General features: G+C 47.1%; 1 protein-coding gene across 3 annotated transcripts in view; it reads left to right on the top strand.

The window, feature by feature from the left end:
• LOC147737126 (uncharacterized) overlaps positions 1-16,162 on the top strand; it is a 381,113-nt gene that overhangs the window by 57,910 nt on the left and 307,041 nt on the right. The gene's annotated exons all lie outside the window — the stretch shown is intronic.

The raw sequence follows: 16,162 nt of genomic DNA, 5'->3' as shown, positions 1-16,162 counted from the left end.
AGATTTATAAGGCACAGGCAAGGGGGGCCGCTATGTATGGCTGTGAGTTATGGGGTTGTGGTATCGGGTTCCCAAGGCCTACATGCTCCGTAGATAACCCACTTACACTGAAAGAACTGTTGGCACGGAAACTGAAAAGTACAAAGAACAAGTTTATTAAGACCCCATGGGGTGGTGGTACATTCCTACAGCACCCTTCAGTAATGCAAGAATTATCACACCGAACATCGATGTGACTCGTTCTTTTATACAATTTACAGGTAATAAAAAGATAGGCGGTACAAAGTTACAGAGCTTTATGTACATATATGGTCATTTTTGGAACACAGCCAGCTCATGGGAGGGGTTACAACCCCACTGGTCAGTTTGGCGGCACATTCCTGAGGGACGACTGGTCAGTTGGGACTGCGCATGTACAGGCTTGACCGTTACTAAAAATAGCCTGTTGCTGGGCAAACTCGAGTGGTCAGTGGTACGGACAACGGACTAAAGGGCACGCTGGCCACGAGGCCGCTCATGATCTAAGATGGCCGCCGTAACGTACAAGATGGCGTTTTCTAGTATGGTCAAGTTAAGGAGAATAACGTGTAGCACAGCTAAGCGCTAACCCAGCCATCGTCAAATTACGACGGACGACCCTTTTAGCGTTTAGATGAAGCTACCTCATAGTGGACATAGTCCGGGTATTCATATTCGATATCAATCAACATTATTTGAGCAACTTCTTTATGCAGTACCATTTCATTCTGAGCAAGAGTACGTCTGGACGGGATGCAGGCTGATAAACACATGGAACATAGGGCGGGACCACATTGTATACATAAGCATACGAAGAACAGTATTCCAATAATGACACATAGAATTGTTCATAATTTCCAACCCCAAGCTGTAAGCGTTGACCAGAACCATCCTGAAAGAGTCCAAGTTCCATTGTCTGGGTGTATTTCGGCGGCTATTTTGTGCAACTTCGAAATGGCATCATAAACAGATGGTGAATTATCAGGTACGTATACACAGCAGCTGCTTCCGATGATTCTACATGCCCCCCCACTGTCAGCTAGAACCACATCTAGGACCATTCTGTTCTGGAGCGTAACAATCCTAGAAATCTGAAGTTCTTCAGTAATATTCCCTAGTGCAATAGCAGTATCATTGGCTACAGCCTCAACAACACGGGTCAATCGTCGTATTTTCCGACTATTTAAAGCAGCCCCCACAAAGGAGAACTGTCCCAAATAAAAGTCCACATATTGTTGCAAAGCAGTATCAGTCTGGTCGATGTCGTCCAGAACAACAGTACGTTTAACACGATTCAACACGAAGTCGTGATAAAGTACATAGTCATTATGATACATTGGTGGGGCAATGAATACAGGGGGCAATACAAAGGATACATAACAAGTGCCTAACCATCCCAACGGGAGCTGATGATAGCCTTTCGTTCCACAAATAAAATAAGTATTACGAGATGCTACAAACGATATGCCATTCGGGCTGTCAAATGTAAGTGTAGTGTTGCATTCACTTTTCCCAACCGGGATTGTACCTTTATTACGTATGCACAAATCAGCTTTAGTGGCAATAACATTAATAACATGTGAACTGGATACATTGATGTTCCTTTGGTTGCTGTAAACACGGGGTGCAGATGCATTGTCGGGGCGATATTCCTCCCATTCAAATCGAGTACCCTCAGCTCGTTGATACCCATCCCGGTCATGGTAGCAAATCTTATTCAAACGGAAAAGCACCCCCCCTTTCGTTGGCCATCGCTAAGTGAATAGAAGAGTGTACCAGGCATTGCAGGATCCATTATTGTGAAAACGGGAGTGGAATGAGTGGAGTGCCCCCTTTCTTCTGATGCCCAGGCAACATCCTACACACCCAGCAATTGGAAGTATTCGTCATGTTATGAGTATGATGCAGGATCTGAATAAAGCTATTGTTCAAATAAGTCTGTCGGTGCCGTTCTTCATGGTAGGGCAAGGTGAAGTGAAAATGTTCAGATGGAGCCGGGGTAGTCGGCAGCAAATGTTCACGTGCAGGCACCACGAGTTCAACTACCCAAGCTATCACTGCTATTACCACAATTGTCAAGACGAATAAGATGGCACCAAGTATTCTTTTGTCTCGCGCTGCAGTGGACGCCATAGTTCAAAAGAGTTCGCAAAGTCTCAAATAGTCCAAAGAGTTCACAAAGTCTCAAATGTACATATATGTATACCTAAAAAGGAAAAATACGGTGCTGAGCTCCGAGGTAGCCGTTGTTTTCTTCTCCGGGGTCAAGACGGGTGTCGCTACTCTTGGCAGAACTGATCCCCCCCCCTTGAGATTCCCGGCTTCCGTTTCACAAACCCCAGAGCGGTAACCAACCAGTCTCGAAAACCAAAAAAAAATCTTCTCCTTATCGTGGCCGCAGATCGTAACGCTGTCGTCCAGAAACAGTGTGGTCCGGGAAGGCTCCCTCGACTTCGGCCGATGTCACAGCTGGGCTCTTTTCTTTATCCAGAATCTCCTTGTAGTCAGTCAGCACGGCAGGATTCACCAGATCAGGAGAAACACGACGGCAGTGAGTTGAGTGCACCCACTGCTTTCTATTGGTCACTCGTACAGCTGTTCGAGTAGCCAGGAGGACCTGCTCGGGGCCACGCCACCTCGGTTCCAAGCTGTTCGCCCTCTCAAACGACCGGATCATCACAAAATCTCCAGGACGAAGATTGTGAGCCTCTCCAGTAGAATTTTCGGGGAGCGCTTCTCGAACCTGTTGATGAATAGAAAGCAAATCATTTGTTAATCGTGCCAAATAATCGTTCATCATTATACAAGGCACATCATGTATCAATCGCGGCTTAGGCACTCCCCAAATATTCATAGGCCTTCCAAACACCACTTCATACGGTGTGAGGCCTGTTCGAGAGTGGGGCACTGATCTGAGAGAGAGCAATGCTAGCGGTAAAGCATCCGGCCACTTCAATGACGTAGATGCTACAATCTTAGCCAGTTTTAGTTTCAACGTGGCATTATACCGCTCGACAAGACCTGCTGACTGAGGGTGGAACACAGCATGAAACTTCTGCTGGATCCCCAACCCCTTCAGCACATACTCCACAATTTTCCCGACAAAATGAGGCCCATTATCGCTCCACAAAAATTTGCAAACTCCAAATCGAGGGAAGTACTCCTTGAGCAACACCTTAGCCGTTGTCAAAGCTGTATTATCTTTCGTGGGGAAGGCCTCAACCCATTTGCTAAAGGCACACACCACCACTAAGGCATACTTAAGGTTATTGCAGCGCTCAAGCTGGATATAATCCATTTGGAGTACCTCGAATGGTGCAGACGGTGGAACGAACCTTCCTTTCGGAGTATGGGTCCCCTTTGCAGGATTGTGCTGTAAACATATCAGGCAGGTCTGCACTACTCTCTTGGCAGTATTGGCAATCTCGGGATGCTCCCAAACTCGTGTTAACAATCGAGTGATTGCAAGAGCTCCCATGTGCGCCAATCCATGTGTCATTTGAACCATCGCCTGCAAGTAAGCTGCGGGCAATTTCCATCTCTCCATATCCTTGCTTCTCCAACAACCCTCATCATCTAGCACCCCTTCTGCTGCCCATGCCGCAAGTTCTGATTCAGTAGCTGATTTCTGAATATCTAGTATCTCTGCTCTAGCATCATACCATCGCTCAGCCTGTGATTGTGTTACGTACATGGGGGAGTCAGTTCGAGACATAGCCGTTTGTCTCGCTATGCTGTCTGCAAAAGCATTTCCTTGACCCACTTTATCAGTGATCTTTTTATGGGCACTGCATTTAATTATCGCTACTTTCTTTGGACAAAGCAACGTGTTTAAGAGATCACGCACTAGTTCTCCGTGCATAATGTGTACTCCATGAGAAGTCAAAAACCCACGCTCTCTCCAGAGTAGCCCGAAGTCATGCGCTACTCCGAAGGCGTACCGGCTGTCTGTGTATATATTCACACATAGGCCAGCGCTCAATTCGCAGGCTCTTGTCAAGGCTATCAGCTCTGCTGCTTGAGCCGATTTCTGTGGTATTCTAGCTGTTTCTACCACTGTCTTAAGTGTCGTGATCGCGTATGCTGCGGAAGTCGTACCATCTGGCAGCCTCAAACACGATCCATCAACCCACAGTTCCCCATCCACATCTGGAAGTGGCAATTCCTGTAAGTCGACACGACCCTTTGTCTGTTCCTCGGTCAGGAAAACACAATCATGATGTTTTTCTTCCTGACCCTCCTCAACCGGATAGGGCAATAAAGTGGCAGGGTTCAGGGTAGCGCATCTTTTCAGTGTGATATGTGGGGCCAGAAGTGTGAGCTCATATCCTGTCAAACGTGCACTCGTGAGATACTGAGTTTTCGTCTGATTCAACAGGGCATCAACTGCATGGGGAACTAACACCAACAATTTGTGCGACAGAACTATTCCCTCACTCTGTCGTATAGCTACCGCTGTTGCTGCAACTGCTCGAAAACACCCTGGTAACCCTCGTGCTACAGGGTCAAGAACCGCCGAGAAGTATGCGCATGGCCTTTGTTTGTCCCCGTGTGCTTGCACTAACACTGATAACGCGCACCCATCTTTCTCGTGCACGTACAACGTGAAAATCTTTGTATAATCTGGTGTACCTAACACGGGTGCAGAACAAAGGGCTTGTCTCAATTGTTCTAAGGCATTTTGACATTCATCTGTCCATTCAAGGGGCATTGGTGTTGCTTTGGACAGTAACGCTAACAAAGGTTTTATAATGTGCGAAAACCCCATGATCCACTGTCTGCAAAAGGACGTCAAACTTATGAAAGCACGTACATCTCTCTGAGTGCGGGGAATTGGTGTGTCCAAAATCGCCTGAATCCGATCTGATGTTAATGCACGCCCCTCCTTAGACAAAAGATGACCGAGGTAGGTCACCTTGGGTCTACAGTATTGAAGCTTTTTCTTGGAAACCTTATGATTGTTCTGTGCCAAAAAGGAAAGCAAAGCAATTGTACTCTCCTCACATTGTGCATAAGAGTCTGCAGCTAGCAAAAGGTCATCGACATACTGGATAAGGACAACCCCAGACTGTAACTCAAAGGAATCAAGCTGTCTTTTCAAAGCCTGGCTGTAGATGCTAGGGCTTTCAGTGTAACCTTGAGGAACACGACAAAATCTATACGATTTATTATTTAACGTGAAGCCAAACAAATATCTACTATCAGGGTGGACAGGGATAGAAAAGAACACATTTTTCAAGTCAATAACACTAAATGTTGTTGCCGTTGGTGGCACCAGTGTAAGCAATGTTGTGATGTCAGACTCCACCGGATATTGGGGAATGACAATCTTGTTAATTTCTCTCAAATCAATAATAAAACGATAGACCTTGTCGTCAGTATCTTTCTTAAGGATCGGGAGAATAGGGCTGTTGCAAACATTGTAAGGAACCTCCTCCACTACTCCTGCAGTTATCAAATCTTGGACAATGTGTGTCAGGGCAATTTCACCTTCCCTGGAAATCTTATACTGTGGCACACGTGGCAAAGGTACTCCCTCCTTTACAGTAATTCGAATAGGTGGAATACGCATCTCTCCCACATCCGTATCTGAGATCGCCCATAACGTGTGCGGGAGAGAGGCCAAAGCTGCAGTGTCTTGTATAGTGCAAAACCTGTCCGATTCAGGGTAATTGTCATTCAAAATAACCCGCACTCCCTCGGGAGCGCAACGTATCGTTGCTCGAAAATATTTAAGCAAATCAATGCCCAAGATGTTATCTGGTGTATAGGGCGACAGCAAAAATTGACCAAAACTAAAAAATTTGTCAAGACAAAGTGCGAGGGGTTTTGACAGTGGGCTAGGGGAGGGTGTGCCATCAAACCCTACACATGTTATCATTTCGCCAGACAGGGGAGCCCTCGGAACCAAGTTTTTTGACAAAGCGCTACGAGTAGCTCCTGTGTCGACTAAAAACTGATCAGTAGAACCCAAAATGCCCGCTGACACATATGGACCTCTCTGATCTACCGGCACCTCAACTGATTCCGTACCCCATCCTACGCAGTCCTATGCATGCACATAATCCTGATGCTCCACATTCTCGCCCTCCGATATCTGATATTGATTTTGTCTATCAAAAGTATTTCGTTCATCCTGGCCACGGCCCCTCTCTTCAACCCTACCACGATCACCTCCGCCACCTCTCGCCCCCGAATAACTGCTCCTCGACCTTCCACCTCCTCGACCACGCTGACTACGTTGTTCGCGAAGTACCGGACAATCTTCAGCCCAATGCCCAAACTCTTTACAATAGGCACATTGATCCTCCGCTATATCCGTACGACCATACGACGTATTACTTCCACCTCGTCTGCCTCTATCATTCCCTCTAGATTGTGTTCCATGAACCTGTGCCAACATCACCTTCGTTTTCAATTCCTTCGCTTTCTTATCAACACTTTCTTTAGCCTCCAATTCCTGCCGCTCATAATACTGAGCCATAGTTAACAAAGACGCAGGGGTCGCCGTGGCCCAGGAACTTTCACTCGATTTTAATCGTTTTGCAATCTCCGGTAGGAGATTAGCCACATACTTATCTACAAACAAATGCCTACCCGTATCATCTGTTAATGATTGACCACTGTAATCGTGAAACGCTTCTTCGAAGCGTGTAAAGAAGTTTGAAACCGTTTAATCTGACTTTTGTTTGCACGAAGCTAACATGGTCCAATCGATCTTTTTAGAAGGAACGAGCGTTTTTAATTTAATCAAAATAGCCGCCGGGAGGTCTAGAATCAACTGACATGGCTTACATGCTGGTTCCCTTTCTAAATCTGCTTCGTTTATCTCTTTCCACGTTCCCCCAAGTATTGTTTCATCATTATTTTTACGAATTAATCTCCACATATCAGGCGGAAGAATTAACCCAAAAAACAAATCTATATCGACAAGAGTCATCACACAGGACGAAATAGCCCCTTCCACCCCTTCATAGAATGCTGCCGGAATTTTACGAAGGTCAGGCAAAGAATTTTTCAACGCCATAACATCTGCTCTATTCCAAGGCGTATACACCCAATTATATATAAAATACCCCTTCCCATCCTTCGATGTTTTATCATCGTCTGTACCATCCCCTTTAGGTGGAACATACAAAGGCGCAGCTTCACGCATAGGCATGACATGCATTTTAGAACTCTTATCTGAACCCCGGAGAGAACACTCCTTAGACTGCCCAGTGGACTCCGGCCCGGACTCCTTATTCTTTTTCCGCTCGTCCCGTAATCTGGAAGTCTCATCCCGCAGCTGGATCAGTTGCTTGAAAAATGTATCAACATCTGCAAGAACAAATATACCTTTATCTAGATTCTCATGATGAACCGATACAGCCTTAGGTTCTAATGTATCCGAATATTTACGAAATGCGATAACAACTTCATCAGCCAGAGTAGACAAAAAACACATCAATTCTTGTTCTGTCCAGTTACCCCTCTCGGCAATAACTTCAACCACAGTTACAAAATTTGTATTCAATTTACGGGCCCAACTACGCAAATCCGCGGATCTTTCCGCAGATAACCTGACACTCGACTTGCTCCCTTTTCCCGACTTATCCTGTCCGTCATCGTCCGAGTCCACTGTCGGAGCCGTAGGTGGAACGTACGGAGGCGGCGATCGATCTAGTAACGAAAAATCATCAATTTCATTATTAAGGACAGGATAAAGCGGTCGACGAATAGGGAATTGACCAGTCGTTTGCAATTTACGTTCCCGTTCCTCCCTCTCTCTCTTTTCCTGAGCCTCCTTTTCCTCAAGCTGTAAAGCCTTATCACGAGCAGCCTTGCGCTGCTCTTTGTCCGCCAAGGCAACCTCACGTTTCATTCGCTCACGCACCGCTTTCTCCCACATTCGCACACAATCAAACATATTTTGTCTAGACCTTTGTTGAAACAAACACTGCTACACAAACTGAACCTTTCGCAAATCGAACGACCCATGTAGTGGCCATTGCAATTCAGGATCGGTTTTGGTGTATTTATGCCATAATTTACTGTACATTATAGGGGGAAGGCCGAATTTGATGTACATTTCACGGTTTGGAGTTCCTTCTGGGGGAGCCGGCTGTGATTCCGCTAACCTAATTGTGGTACCATTCCCAAGACAGCACATCCCTCGGAGTGTGCTTAAAACAGGCATGTTCAAAAAGTATCACGAAAGCGTGATACCGTACAAAATGGCACTAACAGTACTTCACACCAATGTGCCGCTCAAAATAGAAAACAAGATTAGAGAAACATCTCTACATGCCTGCCTATGTGAAGTGCACTACACATATAAATTCAAAGTTCACAAATTCACAAATGTTAGCTAACTCAAATCAAAGTCACAGTCGCAGAACTTCGGCAAGCGTCCGTAGACTACCTTACCGATCACAAATCATAGAACCTCAGTAAGCGTCCGCAGACTACCTTACCGATCACAAATCTTACCCAAATCTCAAAAGGTCCAGATTCCAACTGCCAAGGTCTTTAATCGAATCAGCCAAACGGCACCTATCCAGCAACGCAGACGATCAAGAACTCAGTCGGAGACCGGCGCCACCTGGAAGGTCAGATCAGAAGGAAAGGAAGAAACACCGTGGGTGCCAAGACTCGGGTCACTCGGTGGCAGCGTACGCGTCCATGGCGAGTGTCCAATCCTTCGTCACGACCTCTCCTTCGGGCATCCGAGTCGCCAATGAGTCCCTTCGTGGTCGCCAATTTGTGGTATCGGGTTCCCAAGGCCTACATGCTCCGTAGATAACCCACTTACACTGAAAGAACTGTTGGCACGGAAACTGAAAAGTACAAAGAACAAGTTTATTAAGACCCCATGGGGTGGTGGTACATTCCTACAGCACCCTTCGGTAATGCAAGAAGTATCACACCGAACATCGATGTGACTCGTTCTTTTATACAATTTACAGGTAATAAAAAGATAGGCGGTACAAAGTTACAGAGCTTTATGTACATATATGGTCATTTTTGGAACACAGCCAGCTCATGGGAGGGGTTACAACCCCACTGGTCAGTTTGGCGGCACATTCCTGAGGGACGGCTGGTCAGTTGGGACTGCGCATGTACAGGCTTGACCGTTACTAAAAATAGCCTGTTGCTGGGCAAACTCGAGTGGTCAGTGGTACGGACAACGGACTAAAGGGCACGCTGGCCACGAGGCCGCTCATGATCTAAGATGGCCGCCGTAACGTACAACATGGCGTTTTCTAGTATGGTCAAGTTAAGGAGAATAACGTGTAGCACAGCTAAGCGCTAACCCAGCCATCGTCAAATTACGACAGGGTCACGTAGCCTCCCTAGACCTGGTGAGAGAGGAGAACAAGTTCATTAGGCAGGTGGCTCGACTTCCGCCCAGTACGCCCCTTGTCCCACTAAGGTTAGATCTAGGGCTGCGACCTCTAAGCGAAGAACTGGCACTGCGTCCCTTGGTCTATTGGCGGAGGCTGTGGGTAGTCCCGGAACTGATCAGTTATAGACAGGGTCTACAAGAGGTCCTAGCCATGCCTAATGCTGGGAAAATTAAATGGCTAAAATTTATCAAAACTGAGCTAGAGGGCCTAGGCCTATCGACACTCTGGTCTGATCCCTCGACCGCATGCCCATTAATTTCCAAAAAAAGGCTGTCAAAGGTCTACCCCAACAGCAAACTAGCGGCACTCTGTCGCCAGGCAACTCTGGGGACACTTACGGAATCATTTTTATGTATTAAGGACTATTATAGTTTTGAACCAGCCCTGGATAAAATATATCCTGTTCTACTCAGAAAACTCTACTTGCAATGGAGGCATGGGTCCCTTCCACTACGAGCTCTAACTAGTAGGTGGAGTGATTCAACAATCAGTTTATGCCCGGCTTGTAGAGTGGCCAATGAATCAGAGCTCCACATGATCTTTTTCTGCCCGGCCTATAAAGCTCCCCGCAAGAAATGAATTGTTCCCATATGCAGGTGCCTGGGGTTTGTGGAGTGCTTGGCCGCATTCAGAGTACTGAAAACAGACATGACTGATCACATTGTCTTTGCTGTGGCCAAATATTTAGGTGCAATGTGGTCCCTGAGGATACAGTGCCTTAAGGCTGGTTACTGATCACTCTCTGACTCTACCATAAAACTTGAAACTTTGTATATCGTAAAACTTTTATGCATCCGGATGAATTGTGATGTTTTTAAATGTTTTATCATTTTAATAATTATGAATTGTATCTTGTGTATCTTTTATGGTGATAAAATTACTGAAATAAAGATTTATGAAATGAAATGATAATCGAGATTGTGTACATCGGATAAAGGTCAAATCTAACGCTGTTCTAAAAACAGCTAAGGAGCTAAGGTCAGGAATGCACGTCTGTTAGTAAGGGAGAGCATGAAAGTTGAACTAGACAATCTCTTAGCCAAGGGAAACCTTCAAGAAGTTGAAGCAACGGAGTGGGCCTTTCCTGTTGTTATGGCCCGCAAAGCCAATGGGGAGGAAAGGCTCTGTGACGGCTCGAGGGAGCTCAACGAAGCAGTTATTGTTGATCATTGCCCTTTACACAACATAACTAAAATGCTGTGTTCTCTTGAGGGGGAAAGGCATTTTTCTTCCTTGGACTTGACCTCTCCCTTTCACCAGGCCAGGCTTCACTCCTCTTCAGAACATTCAGAAAATTCACTCCTCTTCCCAGGACTTTACCTCCTTTGAAACACCCTTTAGTACCTTTAGATTTCTAAGAATGCCTTTTGGACTGATTTCTGCAGCCTCAGTTTTTTAGTGGGCGATGAAGGGCATTCCTGATGGCCTTCAGGGTGTCAAGGTGTACCCAGATGATGTGCTCATCTTTGGTGTGGATCTTGAGGAGCATGATGGGAGGCTGAGGTCAGTATTGAAGAAGTTACATGATGCTTACCGCACTCTCAGGGCTGACAAGTGCAAATTTTACAGCTTAGGGCACTTTTTGTCCGCTGCAGGCATCGAATCCAAAGTGTCATTGGTAAATACCCTTTGTAATTTGCACACCCCTTTAAACAAGGAAGAGTTTGTAAAGTTTCCGGCCATAGCTGAATTTTATCAAAAGTTCGTTCCGGACTTTGCAGAGAAAACCTCTTGTTTGAGGTTTCTCCTCCAGAAGCGAAGCACATTTGTTGGGTCCAAGGGCTGTGAGAAAGTGTTTGAGTGCATTAAGAAACATCTGAATGAAACACCTTGTTTAGCAAGTTTTGACTCCACAAAGGCATCTTATCTCATCACTGATGTCAGCTCGAAGGGGTTAGGATCACTTATTTTGCAGATGCTTGATAGGGAGGATAAAGCCATTCTTTTTGTCTCTAGGCCCTTGAGAGGTGCTGAATGCAACTGTTCTGTTGTGGAGAAAGAAGCTCTGGGTGTTTTCTGGGCGGTACTCAAGCTAAGAAAGGTTTTGTGGGGGAAAAGGTTCAGAAATCTTACTGGCCACAATCCTCTTAGGGAGGTCTTCTCCAAGAAAGACATTGACTTCGTCTCCCGTAGGATACTGAAGTGGGTTGTGGCTCTACAGTTCTGGCAGACTATCTGTCAAGACTCGGGGTGAGGAGTGTGAAACGACGGATGATGTTGAGTGGTTTGGAGGTGAATAACTGGATGAAGGAATTAATTTGTGTCTGATTAGTGAAGGGTTGGTTCCTGAGAGTGAGTACAGGGAACCTCAGATGAACGATTTAGACTTGCAGACAGTTCTAACCATGGTCACAAGGTGGTTGGTGTGAAAAGAAGGACTGTGAAGAGGTCCTCGAAGGCTTTTGGCAAGTTAGGGAAGATCTGACGGTGGAGGATGGTCTCCTCATGCGCGGTAGTATATTGGTTGCACCTCTTGCACTAAGGGATAAGCTAGTAAAGAGTGCTCACACCTCGCACATGGGCATTGCCATGCCAAAGGAAAGGATCAAGTAAGCATATTGGTGGCCTGCCATGGATGTACATGTAGAGAGGTTGGTGCGTGAATGTGTTGAATGTGCGTGGTGTGACAGGATATTGAAGTGCAGGATGCAACACATGGTTATTAGAGAACAGGCTTCTGGTCTGTGGACGGACCTTTCAATCGATATTTTGGGACCTGTGAAGTTGAAGACTCAGGATTGCTATTTGATCGTGTGTATTGATATGTTTTCCGTTTGGCCTGATATCAATATTGTTAATTCCGTTGAGTCTGGTGTAGTGATTGAGTTTCTAGAGTTTCCCGTTAACACTCTTGTCTGACAATGGTGTTCAGTTCACATCCTTAGTCATGGAAGAGTTTCTAAGTTCCAGGGGGATCAAGCATAAGAACGCGGCCCTGTACCATCCACAAAGCAATAGTGTGGTGGAAAGGTTTGTCAAGGTTCTTAAAGAGACTATGCAACAAGCTGTTGCCTGTGGTGAAAGTTGGGACTGGGCCATTGTTGGACTTGGCCCTTCTGGCAGGTTTACCCCTAAACTTTTTGCTTTTAATTGTGACCTGGTGTTAGATTTTTTGGGCTTCTGCGCACTTTCACTGTGTCCCAGTGTAACGTGCGTGAGCACTCTTGAGTGCGTGTGGTGAGATTGGCCTGCCCTCCCAGAGGAATGCAAGGGGAATGTGTGTGTCCATGTTAGTTCCTGATGTGTGGGGAGTGCAGGGTCGAGTTGATATGTGCGGACTCGTGTGATCAACTAGAAGTTGGCAGGTCTGTGTAATAAAGATGAATTGACTGTCTGGCTTGTGATTGGCTGGCTCCAGGAGTCGGGATGGGTCTGCCCCGGTGGTGAATAGAGAGATTGACAGCCAGATGGGTGTGAGGAGTGCACCTGGGACCTGAATAGGGCTGGGCCTTCCCTACACAATGCTGGCTTCACCCCCTGTGGAGCGCCTGATGTCCCTAGCCTGACTAGTGAATGGGGAGAGGGGCTGAGCACAACAAAGTGCTCCGAAACCAGCTGCGTCTGATTTTCCCTTAACCCTGCAGCCTCAGACAAAGGAGTTATGTGTATAAAAGGGGGCTGTGACCCCATGTAAAATGCCCTGGACTTTTGTGCACCTCAAGCGCCTGGGTGCACTTTGCCTTTATTTCTTTACAGCGCTTTGTTTTCCTCCAGGGAGTGCTTCTGCTTTTTACTGCAGCACGGAGCTGCGATCGTCCTGCAGAGGGAGTCCCCGGCATGGGGACCCCCTGCCTTTGTGCCGTCTTGTGCCCCTGACGGGTGCCCACCCCGCCAGAGACTTGGCGCTTCTTTGCGGGTGCCACCCCGCTTCCTGTGTCTCAAGCGGGTGCCTACCCCGCGTGGGTGGTGACTGGCAGCTTAATTACGGCACGGGAGTCCACCCCATCTTACCAGCCGCATCGGAGATAGACCAGGATTCCTCCGCGCATCTGTTGATTTGAAATCCCTAGCGGGTGCCCACCCCCCAGGGACTTTTGCCTCTAAACTGGAGCCTACACCGTATCTTGCCAAGGGACTCACCGCCGCAGCCCGGGGCCTCATCGAGAGGGCTGCACCGCCATTGGCTAGCGCGCCCCAGAGCCTGAAGGTTCGTCTCCCGGGCCGCGCTGCCATGGGTTCAAGTGCCCCGGAGCCTAGAGGCTCGTCGGAAGGGGCGCGCAGTGATTGGCCGCCCAGCCAGCCTGTACCTCGATCCAGGGGGTGCTTCCCCTAGGTGAGGCTGCACTGCCTGTGACCCGCGGCGGAAATGGAGAGACCGGAGAGCCCCCACGGAGTCCGGGAGGCTCTCCGGGACACCGCCTGCAGCCCCGCAGAACCGCCGCAGGAAGGAGAAGGGAAGCCAGCGGAGACGCCACCTCCCAACAGCCGGTGAGTGCGGGCGTCTCGGCGAGTCGCTCCTCTGCTAAAGGAGGCATTTGTTTAGAGCCCACGAGGCTCCACCTGATTTCGGGGCATTGTTTTAGTTAGAGCCCGAGAGGCTCCTGGGGGTATTGTGGTTTCGAGCCTGAAAGGCTCCACCGTGACTTGGGCACACCTTTGTTTTAGAGCCCACGTGGCTCCAACGTAACCCGGGCACATTTTGTTTCAGAGCCCAAGAGGCTCCAACATGTTGGGGCCCCGTTCATTTCGAGCCCACGAGGCTTCAGCGAGCATTTTGTATTCAGAGCCCACGAGGCCCCACGTTGTATTAGGGGGCATTTTGGAGCTTAGAGCCTGCGTGGCTCCCACGTCGTGTTTGGTCACATTCCTATATTCAGAGCCCCAGAGGAGAGCCAGGCTCAGTTCACCAGCTGCCCAGCACTTAGTGGGCAGCTGCATCGTTTAGGCCTTGTGCAATCTTCTTTGGCTGCCTGCGCAGCCAGCCCAGACATTCTGGACATTGGGCCTGTGAACCGCTGAGAGGCCAAGCTGGCCTGGGGTCAGATATATGGTTTTCTGCGCAAATGTGTGATTACTTACCTACTGTGATTTCTGCATAATATGCAATGCTTTTTGCCTGTACCCCTAAATGTATTTGTATGCCTAGGAGGTTGTTTTACCTAGTATAGTTATACTAGTGAATTCATGGTGTCCTGCGTGATATATGCCTACCGTGGTTAGGGTTGCGTAGTGTGTACTTACCTTTTACCAGTGTTTACTGGTTGTGTGCTACATGTGCTATTTGGTGCTACAATTATTCTATGTTCTAAGTGTTATTCCTACAAAGTGCTATTTCTACCAAGTGCTAGTCCTGAAAGTTCTTATTTTCTGACAGTGGTTCACGTGGCCCTGTCCCGTGTATATAATCCCCTGTAAATTCTGCCCGTGCCAGTTGGCACAGTGTAAATTGTGTGTTTATTATCTAATGTGTTTGGTATAATACAAAGGCTATTTTTATATATAACCTTGTGTCGAGTTTCCTTTGTGGTGGGCCTTGGGTGTTGTTGCTGGGTGCACTCGCAAACGCTTCACACATTGCCTCCGGGATAAGCCTGACTGCTCGTGCCAAGCTACCAAGGGGGTGAGCAGGGGTTATCTTTGGCGGGTGACTTCCTTGACCTGCAGTCATGAGGAAGAAGGTTCGCGAGTATAGGTACACTTCTTGATCGTCCACTGTTGAAATTCCCTTTCGTTTATTTAAAGGAAGGGTCCCCAACACGGAGGTCACTCGGTTGTGGGTAACGACCAAAAGAACCTTAGTGGATAAAAAGGTGAGCAGCATGGAGGGCTGGAAAGAGAGAAAGAGGTGATGAAAAAAAGAAGGATCTTGTGTGATAAAAGGATGGCTGTGAAGAGAACAGTGGTCGACGTGGGAGACTAGGGCAAGATTAAGTCTCCCAGGAAAGGCGGAGGCAGATCCAAATTCACTCTTCCATTTAACGTTATCAAGGTTTTCAAAATTGCAATAAAGACCAGGGACCATAGAATTTGGAATTTGAGTTGCGTGGCAAAGTGTCAGGCTAGTTCTAGTTTTGATACTAGCATCGCAACTGGTGGGCCTGATTCGGGCTCTGAGGTGGAAGAGCCTGTTGCACGAGAAAGGTATTCCCCGATGTTTGCACGATTGTGTTTCTTAAAGTGATTGCTTTCCCATTTGCCATGCACCCCAGTTTTCTCTTTGCCTATGAAATCGCTTTGTTGAGTTCTTCAAAGATTGTAACTGCATTCTCTATTATGTTCTCAGCATTCTTTGCATTCATAGTTAAGTTTCCTTTTATTTTCTTCAAGTTTAGAATGTGTAAGGGGGGGAGAAGGGGTGACGTCCTGTGTCAAGATACTCTGGAATGTGGGGATGGTCGCTAGGTGGTGGGCTGGAATAGAGACATTTGTCGGTCGGTCTTAGCTTGATGATGGATGGGGTCTCTGTAGCTGTGATACTTAAATAAACCTTTCTTGACTTCCACTGTATGTTCTACTCTGCTTTCTGGAGGGACACACTTCCACAGAAGTCCATTTTAAATCTAGAAGCGCACAACCCACTGAGCATTCCTGCAGGTGTGGTACTTGATGGCAAACGTTTATTGTCAGCGGTTTATGCCATAACGCCTAAAACATTAATATTTACAGCACATAATAAAACAATCACAATTCTTATTCACTTAAAACAACTTAAGCACAGTTGATATAAATACTACATCTTGCGCATCGTCCATGATCTGACGTTAAGTGCAAGTGCAAACGGATGACGTACATCACTATTAAAACCAATCAATTAG

This window comes from Lissotriton vulgaris, chromosome 1_1 (assembly GCF_964263255.1).
Source record: "Lissotriton vulgaris chromosome 1_1, aLisVul1.2, whole genome shotgun sequence".
NCBI lineage: Eukaryota > Metazoa > Chordata > Amphibia > Caudata > Salamandridae > Lissotriton > Lissotriton vulgaris.
Note: the sequence above shows the minus strand (reverse complement) of the source record. Positions and strands in the feature narration are given on the sequence as shown.